General features: G+C 34.2%; 1 long non-coding RNA gene across 7 annotated transcripts in view; it reads left to right on the forward strand.

The window, feature by feature from the left end:
- LOC106975272 (uncharacterized) overlaps positions 1-20,131 on the forward strand; it is a 1,087,042-nt gene that overhangs the window by 566,384 nt on the left and 500,527 nt on the right. For 5 of the 7 annotated variants that reach the window (XR_008298440.1, XR_008298436.1, XR_008298435.1 and 2 more), the window contains one exon: positions 9,792-9,876. This is a non-coding gene — a long non-coding RNA (uncharacterized LOC106975272). Of the gene's footprint in view, positions 1-9,791; positions 9,881-20,131 lie in introns of all 7 variants that reach the window. The other 2 variants (XR_008298437.1, XR_008298438.1) reach the window with 1 other exon arrangement.

The raw sequence follows: 20,131 nt of genomic DNA on the forward strand, positions 1-20,131 counted from the left end.
TGAAAATACAATTTTGTTTGGCATCTTTGTGATACCAAATCTTCCCATCCATGAGCACAGTTTATATCTTATGTATTTGGATGTATATGGATTTCTGATCTGCTTCTCATCCATAGAAGTATTTATCATTTACCATTTTTTCTATCAAGGACACTTTTAAAATATTTTTATACATTTATTTATATATTATATACATTATAATCACTTTGTATTTACATATATACAAATTCATTAAATATATATGTAAATGTATGCATATATAAACATGTGAGGAGAGGCCCCTGGGTGGCTCAGCGGGTTAAGAGTCTGACTCTTAGTTTCGACTCAGGTCATGATCTCACAGTTCATGTGTTTGAGCTGTGTGAGTTCATGTGTTTGACAGCTTGGAGCTTGCTTAGGATTCTCTCTCTGTCTCTCTCTCTCTGTCTCTCTCTCTCTCTCAGCCTCTCCCCTGTTCATTCTCGCTCTCTCTAAAAATAAATAAACATTTAAAAAATATGTGTGTGTGTGTGTCTAATCATTGTACTAAGTAAAACAGTGGTAGAGTGTGGTTAGAGAAATTTTGTTTGATGGGGCGTCTGGGTGGCTCAGTTGGTTGAACGTCCCGCTTCGGCTCAGGTCACGATCTCACAGTTTGTGAGTTCGAGCCATGCGTCAGGCTCTGTGCTGACAGCTCAGAGCCTGGAGCCTGCTTCAGATTCTGTCTCTCTCTCTCTCTGCCCCTCCCCCACATGTACTCTGTCTCTCTCTTCCTTTCAAAAATAAAGAAAACTAATAAAACTTTTTTTAAATAAAATGGAGTGAATATTTTAAATGGAAGCAGATAATATGGAGTTATAATTTTGATAATTATTTTTGGAGGTCCTGTGTTTTATATATATGACATACTATTTATACTTATTTTATTAAATAATGTTTTAGATTCTGAAAAGGAGAAAATTAACTGGTATTTTTCAAATCTTTGTTTCAAGGTCCATTTTTTTAAGTTTATACTTCATCATGAAGAGTATTTAGCTTTATGAATATAATTTTATTATTTTTGCTTTGAGAATTGGTTAAGGTACTTTAATTCTCCCTCTTTATCCCAAAATGACCATTTCTTTCTAAAAAAACATATATTTTTTGTTTTATTCCACTTTGAAGAACAATTGCTTTCAATAGAGCTTATGCAGTCTCATTTATCATGATTTAAAAAATATTTTCAACTTTAGCTTTAACTAGTAGTCATAGTCATAACCAATAAACTCCACATTCAATGCTATTATGTTGTATTTAATCTCTACTCATCTTATTCTTTGGTATTTAACTCCACAAGTTTCTTTTTGGTTCGATTAATTTGGTAACTTTTCCTTCTAAGTTTATATTGCTGTAAACAAAGGGCGTGGCTGGAGTAAATCTTGGTTCTTCTGACAGCTCATTTTCAGACACACTGTTCTCTCTCACGCTGTGGATTCGGCTGTCAGAATTGTACTCTGCACAAGAACTGCTGGGATGTGTATTTGATCCACTGAATTATGCTGCACAGTGATCATTTGCCTGTCCAACTTGGCTCTGCACTTAACTATTTTCATGGAAATTCCTCCTTAGCTATTCTTAGGTATGCTCTGTATCCTTCCACTTTTACCTGTCTGTATTCTTTGTGCATCTTAGGAGGTTAATAAATTAAACTCCAACATACACGTTAGCTGCTGAAAACAATATACTAACAGTCACAATCAAAACCACTCCTGTAAACCTGTATTAGGAAATACTGATTACAGGGAACTTAATGGAAGTGTCCTACTTTCTGGAGTCATTTGTTTTGATGAGAGCCTGAGTGTAAATTCTGTACAAAACACAGACCGCTATTATGCAGTTAATTATGCACAAAGTAAACATGTACAACTGTAAACAGCAAAATGCCACCTAATAATGGATAACTCCAGATTTATGGTATGCATGTCCAATCTGTAAAGGCTTCTATTCATGAATCTAAAATGAATGGAACATTACCTAAATGATCCAAAATGAAGGATTTAATAGATTGCTCTATCCTCATTGCTACTTATTTCTTGTCAGCAGATTTTTCATTTTGCCTTAATTTATTGTACATAAACACTATGCAAATGTTTGGGTCATATTTAAAAACATATGGCTTATGCTTATGATTACTGGTTAGGCATTTTATTACAATTACTTGCTAAGCAAATCACTTTCTTAATTATACAGGTCAGCTTATAATCACCGCGCCCACATGTAGTTGCTGTACAAAGCTCCACTAAGTAAACATACTGTGAGTAATTTAGGGAATATGTTTATGTATTGTCCCCAACATATGTGTTAAGGTTGCCTCCTGGCTACTTACATCAGTGCAAATGGAATTTCTTCTATAAGGAATGCTGCAAATTTTGTGTATTCTGCTAGTACACGTACAGTTCTGAAATTTGATACCAAATATAATAAAATTTGATAGTTTTTATCCATCCCCCAAATGAAAATGATAAAGATGATTAAAAAGCTACTAACTAAATTCATATGATTTTATTTTATTAATTTACATAACAAATAGTAATTTGTTTTTATTCCTCTTTGTTTCAAGAAGTTCATGTGACTTACAAAAAATGCCAAAATTGCAACAATTTAAGGAATATCTAAATGAATATCAGAGTGTTAAGAGAAAAGAAATTGGGGGAAAGAAAATGTAGCAGTATTAAGATAATTCACAAAATACATGCTGGCAGTCTTTTGAGAGTTGGACACAACCATTTTATTAGTCAAAACAGACACAGAAAAACAAATGGCTAATGATACACTGTTTCAAATCAATCCACTGCTTCAGAGAAGAGCACTGATTCTTGATTCTAAAGCGACATGTGTCCTATGCATTCTTTTAAGAGAAAGCACTCTTTAAAATAGATCCCAGATGTGTCAGTGTAGGTTCATGAATTATAACAAATGTGCCATCACGGTGTGGCATGTTGATATTGGGGAAGTTGTGTGTGTGGTGGGGAGGACAAGGGGTGAAAGGGAATTCTCTACTCTCCACTCTATTTTGCTGTGAACCTAAAAGTGTTCTAAAAGGTTTATTAATTTTAAAAAGTCCCAAACAGGGGCACCAGGGTGGCTCAGTCAGTTGAGCATCCAACTTTGATTTTGGCTCAGGTCATGATCCCAGGGTCGTGGGTCTCTGCCCCATGTCGGGCTCCATGCTGGGTGAGGAGCTTGCTTGGAATTCTCTCTCTCTCTCTCTCTCTCTCTCTCTCTCTCTCTCTCTCTCTCTCTTTCTCTCTCTCTCTCCCCTCTTCCTCTCTCCCTCCCTCTCCCCAACTCACATACTCTCTCTTTCTCTCTAAAATAAAATTAAATAAATAATAAAAATAAATTAAAATTAAAAGAAAAAGTCCCAAATAATATGATTCTCATGATGGGCTGTAGACTATTCCACATTTGACCTTCATTGTAAAAGGTCAGTGTAATTCCAGTATAATTAATTAACAACTGACTCCTGGAGGTGATGGGGGAGATGATGGGTATATAGGTCAAAACAATGCAGTTTTGATATATGCATTAAACAATGCCTCCTTTAAGGTATTTCTGTAAATTGATATGCATCCCACATTCCAAATTGATATATATACTACACCCTTGTGAAGTATTTTTATGGGTTCTAACTCATTAGGTTACCAATATATAATAAATGGTTTTACAATAGGAAAATCTGCTTGAGAATCTCTTTCCTTGAAAGTAACCCAGGGGTAAGGCATGCACAGATAGAAAAGATGAAAAAATAAATAAAATAGTTTGGAAGGGTGGCATAGGCATCCTTTTGATGATGGAAAACAGATTGCTTTGCTTGTCTTATATGCACTCTTTTGCACAAGGACATTTATGGAATTGCAGTAAACCAAGGGATAAGTGCCTTGTACACTTTGAGAAAAATATTCAGGTACTTGGTCATTTTAGCTAACTGTGTCTTAGAACAAATTCTGTAACCTGTAGCTATATATCATTTTTTTTTTCTTTTTAAAAAGTTTACATGATCATTTCACAAGGAGCCAAGAAAACCCCCACAAACAGGTAACAGCAGATCCAAGTTCTCATTTAAATTGCTATTGTTATTTTTGTTATTTTGTGTTGTGAAACTGGAAAAGATGGAATGGCAATGCATGAAAGGTCAAAATATGAAATCAATTACCATATTTGTGCAGTTCCAATTTCTATGCAAAGCATATGGCTTTTCTCTGTCTTGCTTGGATAATTACTCCCTTGTCATTTCCCATTGCTATTATTTTCAGCTTTCTCTTCACATGATTTTTTGTGAGGTGTAGGGAGACATGATATTATTATGTACCTTTAAAATATTCTTCTGGGTTGATTGTATCTGTTTATTCTGAAAGTCAATAACTATTTTTAAAAACTGAATGAGATCAGAGAAAGTGAAAAACATAAGAAATGTTCCAGAGCCTTAATGCAAAGATGACTATACAGTCTATTTGCTATATTCATTTTTTTTAAAAAAGGAATCTCATTAGTGATTAGAATTATGGAATTTGGAGTACAGAAAAAAAGGAAAAAGGAATTAGCAACAACTAAAATTAAAATTGCAACCCTTTTAATAACCGCCAAATTCAAGTAAGTGCATGTCAAGATTCTCTTCAAAATTTAAGTGTAAGTGTTTAAGTCTAAATTGTCTCTTATTTCACACAAAAGCAAACATTTCATCACTTTAATGTTTCTGTAGTGATTGTATTTTGGAAAGTCTTAAGCTAAATTTTACCATAAATATTACTTAATTAATATTGGTGTAGCTAAAATGCATTTTACTTGTTTTTTTTGCATGCTTCATCATGTTGGTCATTGGAAGTACAGAAACTCATACTTCTTAGTTATCCTGTTAATAGTGTAAAGCTTGGGGCTCCTGGGTGGCTCAGTCAGTTAAGTGCTAGATTTCGGCTCAGGTCATGATCTCATGTGTGAAGCCTGGTTGGGATTCTCTCTCTTTCCCGCTCTCTCTCTGACCCTCCCCGACTCGCGCTTTCTCTCTTAAAAATAAGTTAAAAAAAAAACCAAAAAACAAAAAACAAAAAAACAAACATAGTGTGAAGCTTATTTTCAGGATTTTAAAAATTTCAGTTTATTAATAGTGAAACTTAGGCACACACACAGACACAATTGACTTTTACCTTTCAGTGATCTTCTTATCCTTTGGACTAATTTTAAAACATTATTTGAAGAAATCTTCTTCAAGGTACTTCTGTCAGTACCTTCATGGAGTTACCTTAATTCTTATGAACCTGGGCATCAGGCTTCATAAGGGTAATCTAAACTTGTCAGTGCTCAACTATAAAAAAGAACCCCTGTATGTCTTTGTGCAGAATTGCAACTCTAGTAGCGTCTGGGTGGCTCAGTTGGTTAAGTGTCCGACTTCAGCTCAGGTCATGATCTCACAGTCTGTGAGTTCGAGCCCCATGTCGGGCTCTGTGCTGACAGCTCAGAGCCTGGAGCCTGCTTCAGATTCTGTGTCTCCTCCTCTCTCTGCCCCTACCCTGCTCATGCTCTGTCTCTCTCTGTGCCAAAAATAAATAAAAACATTAAAAAAATTAAAAAAAAGAATTACAACTTCAAGGAAATGTAGAGAAAACATGTTTTTCTCACAGGAAATGCCACCTTCCACTCAACATGATTATTTTCACATCCCTAAATGCATCCTAAATGTCTTGCATCTGATTTAATTTGCAAAAGATATGACTAGAATGTCAGGGAGATAGGTAGCTTTTTAAAATTACAGAGGTCTGTAGATATATTATTTGTCACATCCCCTTCAAATGATTCTGCTAACAGCTAATAAAGGAGTCAAACATTTATATATCAGAATCCTTTTTCTCCTTACTGAAAATCAAAAGAAAGCAGCTTTCAGGAAAAATTATTGAAACTAATTGGGACAGAAGGAAACAACACAAATAAACTAGAATATTAGTGACAGAATCAACTTTTCAAGAGCCTTGAAAAAGGGAAAGAGAGCAAATGGATGAGAAGGGATGCAAGAAAAATGTGGCAGATACTACTAGAAAGGAAACAAGGGAGAGTCTGGGTGGCTCCATTGGTTAAACATTGAACTCTTGATTTTAGCTCAGGTCATGATTTCAGAGTTCATGAGACTAAGCCCCTTGTTGGGCTCTGTGCTGACAATGCAGAACCTGTGTGAAATTTTCTCTCTCCCTTTCTCTCTACCCCTCCCCTGCTCATGCACATGTCCTCCACCTTTCAAAATCAATAAATAAACTAGAAAAAGAAAGAAAGAAAGAAAGGAAGAAAGAAAGAAAGAAAGAAAGAAAGAAAGAAAGAAAGAAAGAAAGAAAGAAAGGAAGAAAGAAAGAAAGAAAGAGAAAAGAAAAAAAAAAGAAAAGAAAAAAAAAAACAACCTGGAAACTGAATGAACAAATTTAAGAAAAATCATTTCTGTGATACAAGAAACATCTGAGATATTTATCCATATGTATACCATTTCTCTGAAATATTGTGTAATTCTATATAAATCCATTTCCAGTCCTTTTATATTTCCTTCTGTATTTAAAAAATGAGTATAGCTGACACACAATGTTACATTAGTTTCAGGTGTGTGGCACTATGATGCAACCTCTTTTTTTTTTTTTTCAATGTTTATTTATTTTTGGGACAGAGAGAGACAGAGCATCAATGGGGGAGGGGCAGAGAGAGAGGGAGACACAGAACTGGAAACAGGCTCCAGGCTCTGAGCCATCAGCCCAGAGCCTGACGCGGGGCTCGAACTCACGGACCGCAAGATCGTGACCTGGCTGAAGTCGGACGCTTAACCGACTGCGCCACCCAGGCACCCTATGATGCAACCTCTTGATACATTATGCTGTGCTCACCACAAGTGTAGCTACCACATGTCACCATATAAGACTATCACAATATCATTGACCATATTTACTGTGCTGTACCATTTATTCTCATGATTTTTTCAATCCATAACTGAAAGCTTTATATTTCTTTCTGTTGATACATATTTTTATATGATATTTTCTTCTGCCTAAAGAATTCCTTTATCATTTCTTGTACTGTGCATCTGTATGTGATGAAATATTTCAGCTCTCATATGTCTGAACAAGTTGTAATTTAGCTTTCCATTTTGTGAGATATTTTTCTAGGTATAGAATTCTAGGTTGACAGTTTTTCTTTCAGTTTTATTTTATAAAGATAATATTCCACTCTCTTCTTGCTTACATTGTTGCTAATGAGAAACCCATGGTCATTCTTGCTTCTCTTCTGCTGGATGGAATCTGTCTTTTTCTGTTTGTTTTTAAGACTTTTTTTCCTTTTATCAGTAATTTTCATGTGCCAAAGTGTAGTGTTTTGTTTTTGTTTTTGTTTTTCACGTCCTATATGTTTGAGGAACCTTGAATGGTTTGGATCTGCAGGCTTATAATTTTCATCAAATTTGGAAATTTTGTCATTCAATTGATTCTCCTTTCATTTTTTTACTTAATTTTTTTCCTCTGTTTAATTTTATGTAGCTTCTACTGCTATGAATTCATGGTCACTGATCTTTTCTTTTCAATATCTAATTTTCTATTAATCCTACTGACTATATTTTCTTCTAAGACATTGTAATTTTTCTCTCTGGAAGTTTCATTTGGTCTTTTCTATGTCTTCAGGGTATATATTAATTTTTTGAACATATGGAATACCTCTATAATTATAATTTCAGTATCCTTGTCTGCTAACTTCAACATCTATATCAGTTCTTGGTCAGTTTTCACTGATTTATTTTATTACTCATTATGGGTCATATTTTCATGCTTCTTTCCATGCCTGGTAACTTTTATCAAATGACAGACAATATAATTTTATCTTGTTAGGTGCTTCATTTGGAGACACAGCTGTGTAACTTAAAAATAGTTTAATCCTTTTGTTTTGCTTTATAAGATTTGTTATATGAGCAAGAGCCTTAGTAATGTACCCTATGCTTCATGAATTATGAAATTGTCCGAACTTACTGGATTAAACAGGTTTACTATTCCATACCCTCTATGAGTGTCAAATACTATCCCCTCTAATCCTTTTGGATGATTCTTTCCCTGATCTTTGGTGATTTCCTTAATACTTGTACTGACCAGAAATCTAAAGAACTGAAAGAAATCTCTCTAGGTGTCTGGGTTTTTCTGTGTAGATTTGTCCTCTCTGGTACTCTGTCCTGAAATTTTTGGGTGCCTTGGTCTCCATAGACACTCAGCTCGATATTCTCTGATCAGTTTTGACTGGATTCTCGCTCCTTACACTGTGGCCTGGGCATTTTCTCAAAGTAGTAACTGTGGGAGTCATTCGGTTTATCTTGTTTTCTTTTCTTTCTCTCAGGGATCATTGTTTTTTTATTGTGTCATGTCCAATACCGTGAAGATGGTTATTTCATGTACTTTTTTTCCTGCTGGATTTTTGTTTGTTTGTGCCCAGTGGTGAGAAAGAGAAAGCCAAATTCAGTTCTTGTTGCTTCACATCAGAAATCAGTATATATAGTTTTTTTCTATGTGATAAGTTCTCACAGTGAGTTTGCAGGTTCTGTGGATAAGTGTACTTTTCATTTCCGTATATACTAGCAGATTTTGTTTTAAAATGCAACAAATTGTACTCCTGCCAACAATACATGCAAGTATATTTTCCTACATCACTTAAAAAATTTTTTTTAATGTTTCCAGGCTGGTAAAAAGTTATCAATCATTCGTAATTTAATAATTTACATTTTCTGTTATTGAATTTAAGCATGATTTTATATGCCTGTTGGTCATCTGAACTTGCTTGTCTATTTTTTCTGTCTACCTTTTGTGCAACTGACCATTTTCTTATCAATTTGTAAAAAGCACATTGTGTCTTTTAAATTTTTCTTAATGTTTATTTTATTTTTGAGACAGAGACAGAGAGTGAGTGGGGGAGGGGCAAAAAGAGGGAGACACAGAATCTGAAACAGGCTCCAGGCTCTGAGCTGTCAACACAGAGCCTAATATGGGGCTCGAACTCACAAGATGTGAGATCATGACCTGAGCCAAAGTTGGATGCTTAACCGACTAAGCCACCCAGGTGCCCCACATTGTGTCTTTTAATAAATTATTTTTAAATAAATTTTCTGTACCTTGCATTGTAAATATTTCAAAATATATTGCTTACTTTCCAATATTTATTTTATCTTAACCCTGATATTTAATTTTAAAAATGCTTATTTTAATTAACTGAAAATAGCACATTCATTCTTTTATAACATCAAGTTTTTATGGTATCTTGTTTAAGAAGGACATCCCTTTCCCTGGGTTGCACAGGTAGTGTTTTGGTACTCCTTGCAAGATCTAGGGTCATCTAGATAGTAAACAATAGAACTGAAACCAGAACATTTATTTCTGTGTCCTTTCCATTTTATCATATATCTGTTACTTGAATAATCATAAGCTAGTAATTAAAATAGACTTTCAATTTTGAAGGAAGGAAGGAAAAGAGAGAAGGGAGAGATGGACACAAAATAGAGAACTTTAGATCATAAACTTTAATGTTTTTAATTCCAAATATATGTATCTGTTATATCTAGATTGTTTTGAGAAACAAGTTATGTTGTTAACTGTCATCAGCATACCCATCAAATGAGATTTAACACATTTCATAAAATTTTGCTTTATCAATCAAAATTTCTAAACCAGCTGGTAATAATTCTACTTGAGAATGGATTTGAGTGTGTATTTCAGTACATACAGTAGTGATGAAAGACAATATGAAAGTGTATTAAATGTCACAAACTCTTTTAATAGCATCCTCTTGAAGATTTCATGGGTGATACAAGATGGTAGCGGATTGATATGAAGCAAATTCTGAGACCATGATGTCTACCCGAAGGTTAGTTCCCGATCAACTGAATGATAGTATGTGTGTCAGAGATGAATCTTATAATCATAGCTCTCTTTCAGCTTTAATTGAACAGGCATACACTAATTCTTGATAAGAAGACGTTGTCTTTTATTTTAGCTTTAATACCAAAAGAGTTTGAAACTTTAAATTGTTCATTTTGCTTTATTGCACTTTTGAAGCTGTCCAAATCTCACTCAGTGGTATTCTTTCCTTTCCATCAGAAAGAATCTGATGAGGAAAGTGGACATCCAATTAACCACTCACCTGACACCACACTTCCTCTTTAGGATGTCTTAGCTTTGAGATACAGTGAAGCTTGACTCTCTCATGACATTTCACTATCAAATATTCAGGTAGATTGCATTAAGGACATTAATTTCCCTGCCAATCTCTCAAAGCAGTGCTTCAGAAATGTCCAATAATACAGCAAATATTGTAAGAAGACCTGAACTCATTGTCATAACATATAAATGTTGTTATTCAGTCTGCTATGCTGTCTCAACCTGCAGCCCTATATAGTATTGACATTTATATATGTGATGTCTCTTTGTAAAGTCATCACATTATGCTATATTAAAAAGAAAGATAAAGAAAATATGTAAGTGCAAACCATGTTTTCAGATTTCACCAAATGATCTATTTTATCCAAAATAAATATAAGTTTTAGTGTTTTGTTAGTAAAAAATCATAGAATTTTTACAGATTTTCTCATTGTTCCATAGAGGCCATGCATTGTCTATCCTCATTATTCCAACTTCACCAATAGTCATAAAAATTTTGCAAGTTTAATCTCATTTCTTCAAATATAGTATCAATTCCTTAAGGCATACCTTGTGATTTTCATGTCTCTTATGTCTCCCATGACTTGTGTACAAATATATATATAACAGAGTTGAAAACATTTATTGATTTTTTTTTCTTCAACAATTTAGAAAATTATATTGCATAGCCTCCAGGTGACATAAATATTAGTGAAATGAATTAATTGCCACCCTCAAAGACCATATATCTACTAAGAAGGATACGATTGAAGCATACAACACATCCACACACACTCATATTCACACACATACCAAATAGAAATTAAAAGAAACCATCCACAAAGAGCTAAAAATCAAATTGTTGTGAGAGTTTAGAGAAGAGCTGAGAAATCAACTAAATAACATGAAAATAACAAGAAAAGTTCTATGAGGTAAAGTAATTTGACATGGTATATGAAAGAATTTTATAAATGGATGGAAGAGGAGGTCATTCTATATAGAGAAGGCACACAACCAACAGTTTAAAAGTGTAAGTATTTTCTTGGGGGAAATAAAGTAATCCATTTTCTTAAAACATAGGAAATATTCCCAGGAATAGAATAAAGTATAGTCTCTAAGGACTCATTACAAAGTCATAACCATTGGTAAGCAGAGGAATGTATGTGTAAAAGTTGTTTTTAAGTAGGTAGATGGAGTGACAAAGCAAGGACAATAAAAGCACTGAAAAGATGTATTTTCAGCAAAATTGGAAGACTGAGAAAACCTCAAAACCCAATATTCACAATACTTCCAGAGGCAATAGATCTGGACAGAGCGGGGCATCATATTAGGAGATCTTAGAAATCTCCAGCAATTAGTCATTATCTTAAGGAAGAACCAATAGGGAACTTTCATACTTCACCTGCTGTGAACAAGGCAGAATGGACATGGCTTGAATGTCTGGCGAAAACAGAGATGATATGCAAAGAGCAGAGCAGCCCAGAAATGGAAGCCCAGAGTAAAAGCAAAATGTCTATTCTAATTGTTAAGTAAATCACCCTGAAGGCTACACTGTATCCCATGCCAGTCATTAGCTTGTGAAGAAAGTGGAAACTCAGAGATTCTATTAAAAACCCTCTTGAGGGGCGCCTGGGTGGCGCAGTCGGTTAAGCGTCCGACTTCAGCCAGGTCACGATCTCGCGGTCTGTGAGTTCGAGCCCCGCGTCAGGCTCTGGGCTGATGGCTCGGAGCCTGGAGCCTGTTTCCGATTCTGTGTCTCCCTCTCTCTCTGCCCCTCCCCCGTTCATGCTCTGTCTCTCTCTGTCCCAAAATAAATAAAAAACGTTGAAAAAAAAAAAAACCCTCTTGAGCCAGATTAGTTTAAGAAAGGAAGAGAAGTGGTTGTTATAATCTCTAGCTGTGGCAAGACAAGAGAGAGTTCATGAATAGGCAAGTCTGAAAAGCTACCTGGGCTACCACTCATCCCATTCGGAGAAGAAGCTCATAAAGAGCTGTTTAGGAAAGTGTGTCAATTCAAACAGGGCCAATAAAATGAAAATATACAGGGTCCATACAAAAATATTATAGAACACAAGAAAAAAATAGTAGTACAAGTTTTTTTTTATGGATTAGAAAACTTTATTACACATATGTTGCCACAAAGTAGAGCAACTAATTTTTTTAAATGTTTATTTATTTTTGAGAGACAGAGAGACACAGAGCATGAGCAGGGGAGGGTCAGAGAGAGAGAGAGGGAGACACACAACCTGAAGCAGGCTCCAGGCTCGGAGCTGTCAGCACAGAGCCCAACATGGGTCTCAAACTCACAAACTGTGAGGTCATGACCTGAGCTAAAGTTAGAAGCTCAACCAACTGAGCCACGCAGGTGCCCTAAAGTAGAGCCATTCTGACATGACTTTTTTTTTTTTTTAAATGAAAGAAGCAGTTACTTCTATGAAGGAAGACCAGAGAATATATATTTAAAAATTCTGAGATAAAATGGCCAAATTGTAGGATGGTAAACAGAAAAATGCAGAACTCAAATAAGTAGAAAAAAAAAGACGAAATCATTTGAGAAATGAACACTAAATTACAAGGAGCACAAAGGAGAATACATTTCACATAAAACCAGTAACAAACAATGATAGAATCGAAAACATTTAACAAAGAAGTTATTTAAAGAAGTTGGGGAAAATAAAGATAAAATGGAAACAGTCAAGGGGGATTTAACATATGCACAAGTGATTTCCACTGGAGAAAACAGAATAATTAGATACAACAATAAAATGTTTACTTTGAAATTAAGATGTGTATTATTTTAAATGGAATTACATTTAGATTGCCCATTTCAGTTTAACCTTAAGCCAATAACAACAATTCAGTTGATCAATTCCAGTGTGATTTTACATGACTATCCTGTTCACATTCACTTCTCAAAATGGTACCCATCCATGTTGAATGCTTAAATGCCTAGTCAAATACTAGATTTCTCAATAATTTCCAGCATCCCTAGTAATCATATGCCAAACAAGATGCGATAACTTGCTTGTTTAAATTTCAGAGACTTTGAGTCTCATGACACTCATTACAGTTTTAATTTGTCTTATATTTTAATTTTATTTCATTTTCTTTTTTGTTATTCATGTGTTTTATCAACATACCCATTTTTCAGAAATGACAAAGTAATAGGTAGCACACACTTTTTAAAAATATTCAATACTTGGAATGTGCTGTTGAACATTGTAGGCAGTTTATAAATATTTGCTGATTTAATGACTAATGCATATGTATTGGTGAGTAGGTTGAAATGTTTTTTTTTTATGAACTCAATGCAACTTATTACTTTTTCATGTACGCATGCTCTATACTTCTCACTTGAAAGCTTTGGTAATTCGAACCACAGCAAACAAAACCCATATACGTATCCATATATATGTATATATTTTTGATAAAATGAATATATGATTAAAAAATGCTCACTCAAATCTGATTTGAGATTGAGCTTTCTAGCATCTCAAAATCAAATGTTGTAGGAATTCAGACTGTAAATGTTTACGTATTTCAGAGACTTCTATCCATACCACACCTGCGTCATAACTTCTATCCTTTCCATAGTTTGTTAATTAATACAGTCTAAGAATCTTGCACTTTCAGGCTTTATGCCTTATTTGATTAGCCAAGTTGAATAAAAGAATATGGAGATCTTAGTGTTTATATTAAATAATATAGGCTCATTATTTTCTGCCTCTAGACAGGTACAAAATGTTTTAATGTCTCTGTAATTTTTTAATTGCTTTGTATTTATCTATTCAGCAGCATCTTCCACAACTTCCCCACTTTAGGGTAAATATTGAATAATACTGAAATAAATCTAGTATTTTTAATATGCCTTCTCACTCCCTTTGCCCATTCACATAATGTTCTTTGCAGTACCTTTCACACTTATTCACATGCAAAGTTTATGCTTAAGCCAATAGCTGTAAATGTCTTTCCTTCATAGCAAAGACATATTATATCATTTTTTCTTTGCTCCTCTCATGCTTTTTGTATTCATCCAATAGAGCAATTGTCATGTTGAATCATATTTGTTTCCTTGTATGCATCTTTCCCACTGGATTTTATTTTTATTATTTATTTACTTATTTTGAGAGAGAGCATGAGCAGGGGAGGGAGCCGAGAAAGAGGGAGAGAGAGAATCCCAAGCAACCTTGGCAGTGTCAGCACCAAGCCTAATACTGGGCTCAATCCCACCAACCATGAGGTCATGACCTGAGCTGAAATCAGGAGTCAGAGGCTTAACCAACTGAGCCACCCAGGCACTCCCCTACTCCCACCCCCGCATTGGATTTTAAACTCTTCAATGATGTAAATGTTTTCATAATCTTTTTAAGTCTATTATTGTAGACAGTGCTTGGAACCCAGTTGATTCTCAATAAATGGGTGGTAAATTTTTATTTATTTATTTTGACTTACTTTATTATTTAAAAAAAATTTTTTTTAACATTTATTTATTTTTGAGACAGAGAGAGACAGAGCATGAACTGGGGAGGGTCAGAGAAAGAGGGAGACGTAGAATTTGAAACAGGCTCCAGGCTCTGAGCTGTCAGCACAGAGCCCGACGCTGGGCTTGAAATCACGGACCGCGAGATCATGACCTGAGCTGAAGTGGGCCGCTTAACCGACTGAGCCACCCAGGCGCCCCTATTTGACTTACTTTAAATGAAACTAAATTCTCTTTATGTTTTCTCACCAATGAAGTCCCAGTAACGCTGTATTTTTTAAAAAATTCAAGTCTTTTGGGCATGTTGGATTGGACTCCATAGTCCTCTGAGAACCCTTATCTCAATGACCTTTCCATTACTATGGACTCTGAGTTATGTGCTTTATCTTCACTTCTTAAATTTCCTAAGCCTTTTTCTGGACAGTCTGAGCAAACTATTTCATCTCTCTGTATTTCACTTTCAGCTTTCATAAAATAGGTCTAATAGTAATAGCATTTACTATATAGGATTGTAAGGATTCAATAAACTTATGTATGTAAAATATTTTAAAAAGAGTGTGTCATATATATGTTATATAACATATGTTGTATGCATGTTATCTGTATATATACATTAAAATGGTTCCTATTATATTTTTGCTATTTCCAGCTGCTTTGTAGTCTATTTCCTGTTTTCACCCTTGACTTTGTCTGTATAGCGCCCAAATGGGAATAAGATCTCTTTGGAATGGCAGCCCATCCTATATGTGGCAGTTCCTGAAAGTGACTGCTTCCCAGGTGCTGAGGGTTTTTCAGTCTGCTTACAACAGATAAAGTTTTTTCAAAGCTGTGCTGCCAATGATTAAGACCATTCCTCAGAAACAAAATTGATCTCATATGTTCCAGAAGCAATTCATGGGGAATGACAGTTTGCACCTAGTTGTACTTTACAAGAAGTTTGGTCTTAAAAGAGAAAATAAATCAGGACTTATTAAATTATCATGATTAATGATATTACTTGGTAGACCACACCTGTATTGTGGGCGTGTCTGTGATCTAAGAACCAAAACTTCATGTGGAATTATTGTTATCATTGCAAATCCTTTTGAGGAAATAATCATCTCTGATTCTGCTAAGAAATATGTATTTACAGTTAAATGGTTACAGATGAAAGGAAGGGTGATCTGGCTCATCTATAAAATTTGTATGATAGTACTGGTCTGTCAGAATTAATTCTGAGCTATAAGTGCCAAAAATATTTAACACTTAGTAAGTTATTAAAACGTATAGAAGAACTTTAAAACCTGCTGTAAATGCATATGTATAGTATGTGTAAATCACATTCTGAAATATATACATGTATATAAAACTTATGTTTAACCAGTGTTGTGGTGAGTAATTCCCAGGTGTTAGGCCTATATATAGAAATTGAATTTATCTAGTATACCTCACATTGCATTTCCTCCTTTAGATTCATTACAATCCTGGATAATTATGTTGTATCCATTTCCTATATTCTTTTTCTTTTAAGTCTTCAGTTATAAGTGGATCTTGGGACACCTGGGTGGCTCAGTCAGTTAAGCGTCTGACTTGGGCCCAGGTCATGAGCTCACAGTTGGTGGGTTCGAGTCCCGCATCGGGCTCTGTGCTGATGGCCCAGAGCCTGCAGCCTGCTTCAGATTCTGTGTCTCCTTCTCTCTCTCTCTGCCCTTCCCCCACTCATGCTGTGTCTCTCTCTCCTTCAAAATTAAACGTTAAAAAAATAAAAAATAAAAAAAATAAGTGGATCTTAATGATCAACGTCACTAGTTTTTGCTTCTTTGTTTTTTCACATCGGATCTTTTCCTTGAAATGGAATGATGTTTGGATGTACTTGTGATGTAGTGGCTAAGAAGTCAGGGAGGAATTTTTTTTTTTTTTTTTTAATTTCACAGTTCATTGGAAATTCAAGAAAAGGCCCACTCATATCAATAATTGATTGACTTTATTGATCCCCAAATTTCTGCTGGGATGCAAAATGTCAGACATGAAAAATTAATCATTGGGGCACCTGGGTGGCTCAGTCGGTTAAGCGGCCGACTTCAGTTCAGGTCATGATCTCTCGGTCCGTGAGTTTGAGCCCCTTGTTGGGCTCTGTGCTGACAGCTCAGAGCCTGGAGCCTGTTTCAGATTCTGTGTTTCCCTCTCTCTGACCCTCTATCATTCATGCTCTGTTTCTCTCTGTCTCAAAAATAAATAAACGTTAAAAAAAATTTTTTAATAAAAAAATAAAAATAAAAATAAAAAATTAATCATTTGATTCAATCAAATTCTTCCTTTCGCACAGAGAATATATTTGCATTACCAATAAGTTACCTAGACAATTGGATCATGTATATTATGATAATGAACACTATTAAAAGAAATTAGAACTATATCTATATTTAGTATTTATTTAAAAAATATTTTGTGAAAAATTAATTCAATGCACAATTATTTCTTCATTTATTTGACACATTTGTCAATTATCTACAATGTAACAGTGTTTGAGACATTGGAGTCCTTGTCAACAAAACAGGTGACAAAATTTCTGCCCTCACGGAGCTTACATTCTGATGCAATTGTGATTATGTAAAAGATGTATATCATTAAAGTTATACATGAAAGACATTGTTTTGTTAATCATATTTTTAAAAGAAATTTCAGTAGGTAAGGAGAGTGTTTGCCTTATACCTACTGCTGCAGATATATAATTCAAAAATTTTCCACTGAAATGTAAAATTTATACCAATTAAATTCTTATAATGAAAGGCTATCAGCATAAAGAGGTTTGTATTCTGTGAATCTGCCTTTGCCTCTGCCTTTGCCTCTAATGCACTCCCTAAATATTTTAATGGACTAATTTCCCATTTCAGTCATGAATTTGTTAAAATTCTCTCTGAGGGAATGCCTGTCACTCTAATAGCGTAGCTCCATACTCTGTATCCCCTACTTGCTTAATTTTTTAAATATACTTATCACCACCTGATCTATTACATATGCTTTTTGCTTATTGTCTTTTTTGCCACACAGAATGAATACGTCATAATGTGAATTTATTTGATGACTACCATATTCCCTGTTTCATTAGCAGTGATGGGAACATAGTAGGCCTTCATGGATACTTGTTAAGAGTGCATTAAGGAAGGATGTACATAAATGAAATCTCAAATTAATAATGTATACAATAAATTTGTGCCAAATAGTTAATTGAAACCAGGAAGAGTCTACCTAGTATATACAGAATATACTAGGTATAAATATATTAAATATTTATATTTAATGTAAAAGAAGATTGTGTGGTTTTTCCATTACAACTTTTGGTATAAATACTAAGCTTAGTTGCTGCTAATCATTTCATAGTTTGGTTTCTTTTTTAATCTTTTAAATACTGTACACAAACCCATCAGGACAAGAAGTCTACTTTTAAGACAATTTTTTTAAAAAAATTAGTTTTCCTTCACCATGTGGTTTTAATGAAATCAATTAGAGAACATAATAGTGCTTTTTACAATAGGAGGCTGAATAATCTCATTTCTTTAAATAACAAGCTTTGCTTAAGTAATTATTCCTAAAGAAGCTTTGTCTTCTATGGAAAATATATTAGGAATATAGTTTGATCTAAATGCTGCCTCTGCTGGGGTGCCTGGGTGGCTGAGTCAGCTGAGTGTCCGACTCTTGATTTCAGCTCAGGTCATGATCCCAGGGTCATGGGATAGAGCACACTCACATGGGGTGTGGAGCCCACTTAAGATTCTCTCTCTCTCTGCCTCTCTCCCCCATTCACGCACACTCTCACTCTCTCTCTCTCTCTCTAAAATATAAAAAAAAAAATGAAGAAATAAATGCTGCTTCACCAATTGATTGTTTTCACAGTATGCATCCATTTAACCATGGCGAACAAATGGAAGCAACAGCAAGAATTTGATAAAAACTGAAAGAAAAAGACATGGGAAGTTTTACATGGAGACTAAACTCTGTGTAGTCTTTGTTAATGTCCATTTGTAAATGCCCAACCGCCATTTGTTGTTTTAAGCCCAGTGCATTGTACATAATGGTTACTCAATAACACTTTTTGATATATGAAATATATCTTTAAATAGTATATTATGTAAGAGCATGTTTTAGGTTTAGTTAGGCAATCAAATCTTAAAATATATTTCTAGAAAAATATTCTTGCTTTAATTTGTAGTGTTAGTTAATTTTCTAGTGATGCTGGGATGAGATAACTGAGTCTCTGTGAGAGACATCACGTCACAGATAGCTGAACACTTATTTTTTGGCTGAGAAACCATATAGAGTAAGATGAGATCAATGAAAGAGCATATAAACAAAACCAAACACACGTGCTTGAGCACTGTTAGATATGTTAGCAACTTCTTAATCATTTGATATTCTGAACTCGATTTATATTTTATGAGAAAGTAAAATGTTATCTAAAGAACGAAGTAATTTAAGTCTTAACCAAAATGTTAATTTATATTTCAACATATGAAGAGGTATAAATACTAAACCACAAAAAATTAATTACTATAAAAGAACTACCTGTATCACCTTGATTCTGCTGATATCTAAACTTAAAGATGCTCTTAAGATACAGTTTGCTAAGATAATTGGTGTCCTCTTTGCTGTTCTTTCCCAAACATCTCTTTTCATTTTTATTTTTAACTTAAGTTTCTGAATTTCTAAACATAGCCCTATTGACAATATAAGACTTTACGTATTTATTGTCAAGAATTATGACACTTTCCTATGTGTCATTTCCAGTAGTACAGCATTTTCTCCTCATATTGAATCCTCAAAAGAAGTGATCCTATAACCAAGTGAAGTGCTGATTCAGTGGCCATGAAATGTCAGGCCCCAAATGACATATCTGTCACATTAGCACAAGCATTGGCTAATAGAAGGCAGGGAGTAGTTTATAGAAAGAATTGTTTCCAGGTTTTTAATTACTTTGTGCTGTCAATTTATTACTACTAGAAAAAAAGTAACAGGGAGTGCTCAGTTAAACTAAAATGCTATAAAGAGATAAAATGGAGGGGGAAAATCAAGTTTTAATTGGTAGCCAGAACAAGATTTTATTTTTTTTAGACAACTGTCAAATAATAAAAAAAAAATTGCCACACTGACAGATTTTATTATAGTACATAACTGCCAATCACATGTAATGGGGAATAACATAATGTACCTGCTAAAATGTGATGGGTAACAGCTTACATTCTTGGAAACTTTAGTGACACAGAAATATAGTTTCTTGAAGACCACACTAAAAATGATCATTTTATTTCAAATTTTATATTTGTAAACAAACATTAAGTTTCTATTATAAGAATGGGTTTAGAATATTCCAAATGAGTCTTGTAATAAACAGTATTTATTTGTAGTTTGTAATTACTCAAGAGAAGGAAGACATTCCTTTTGATTTTAGAGCTGTGATAAGAAAGGATTACCCATAAGAGTTACCAAACTATTTCTAAAGAGTCATTAATATCTTTAACTTTGAGAA

The sequence above is a fragment of the Acinonyx jubatus genome, chromosome B2 (assembly GCF_027475565.1).
Source record: "Acinonyx jubatus isolate Ajub_Pintada_27869175 chromosome B2, VMU_Ajub_asm_v1.0, whole genome shotgun sequence".
Lineage (NCBI taxonomy): Eukaryota > Metazoa > Chordata > Mammalia > Carnivora > Felidae > Acinonyx > Acinonyx jubatus.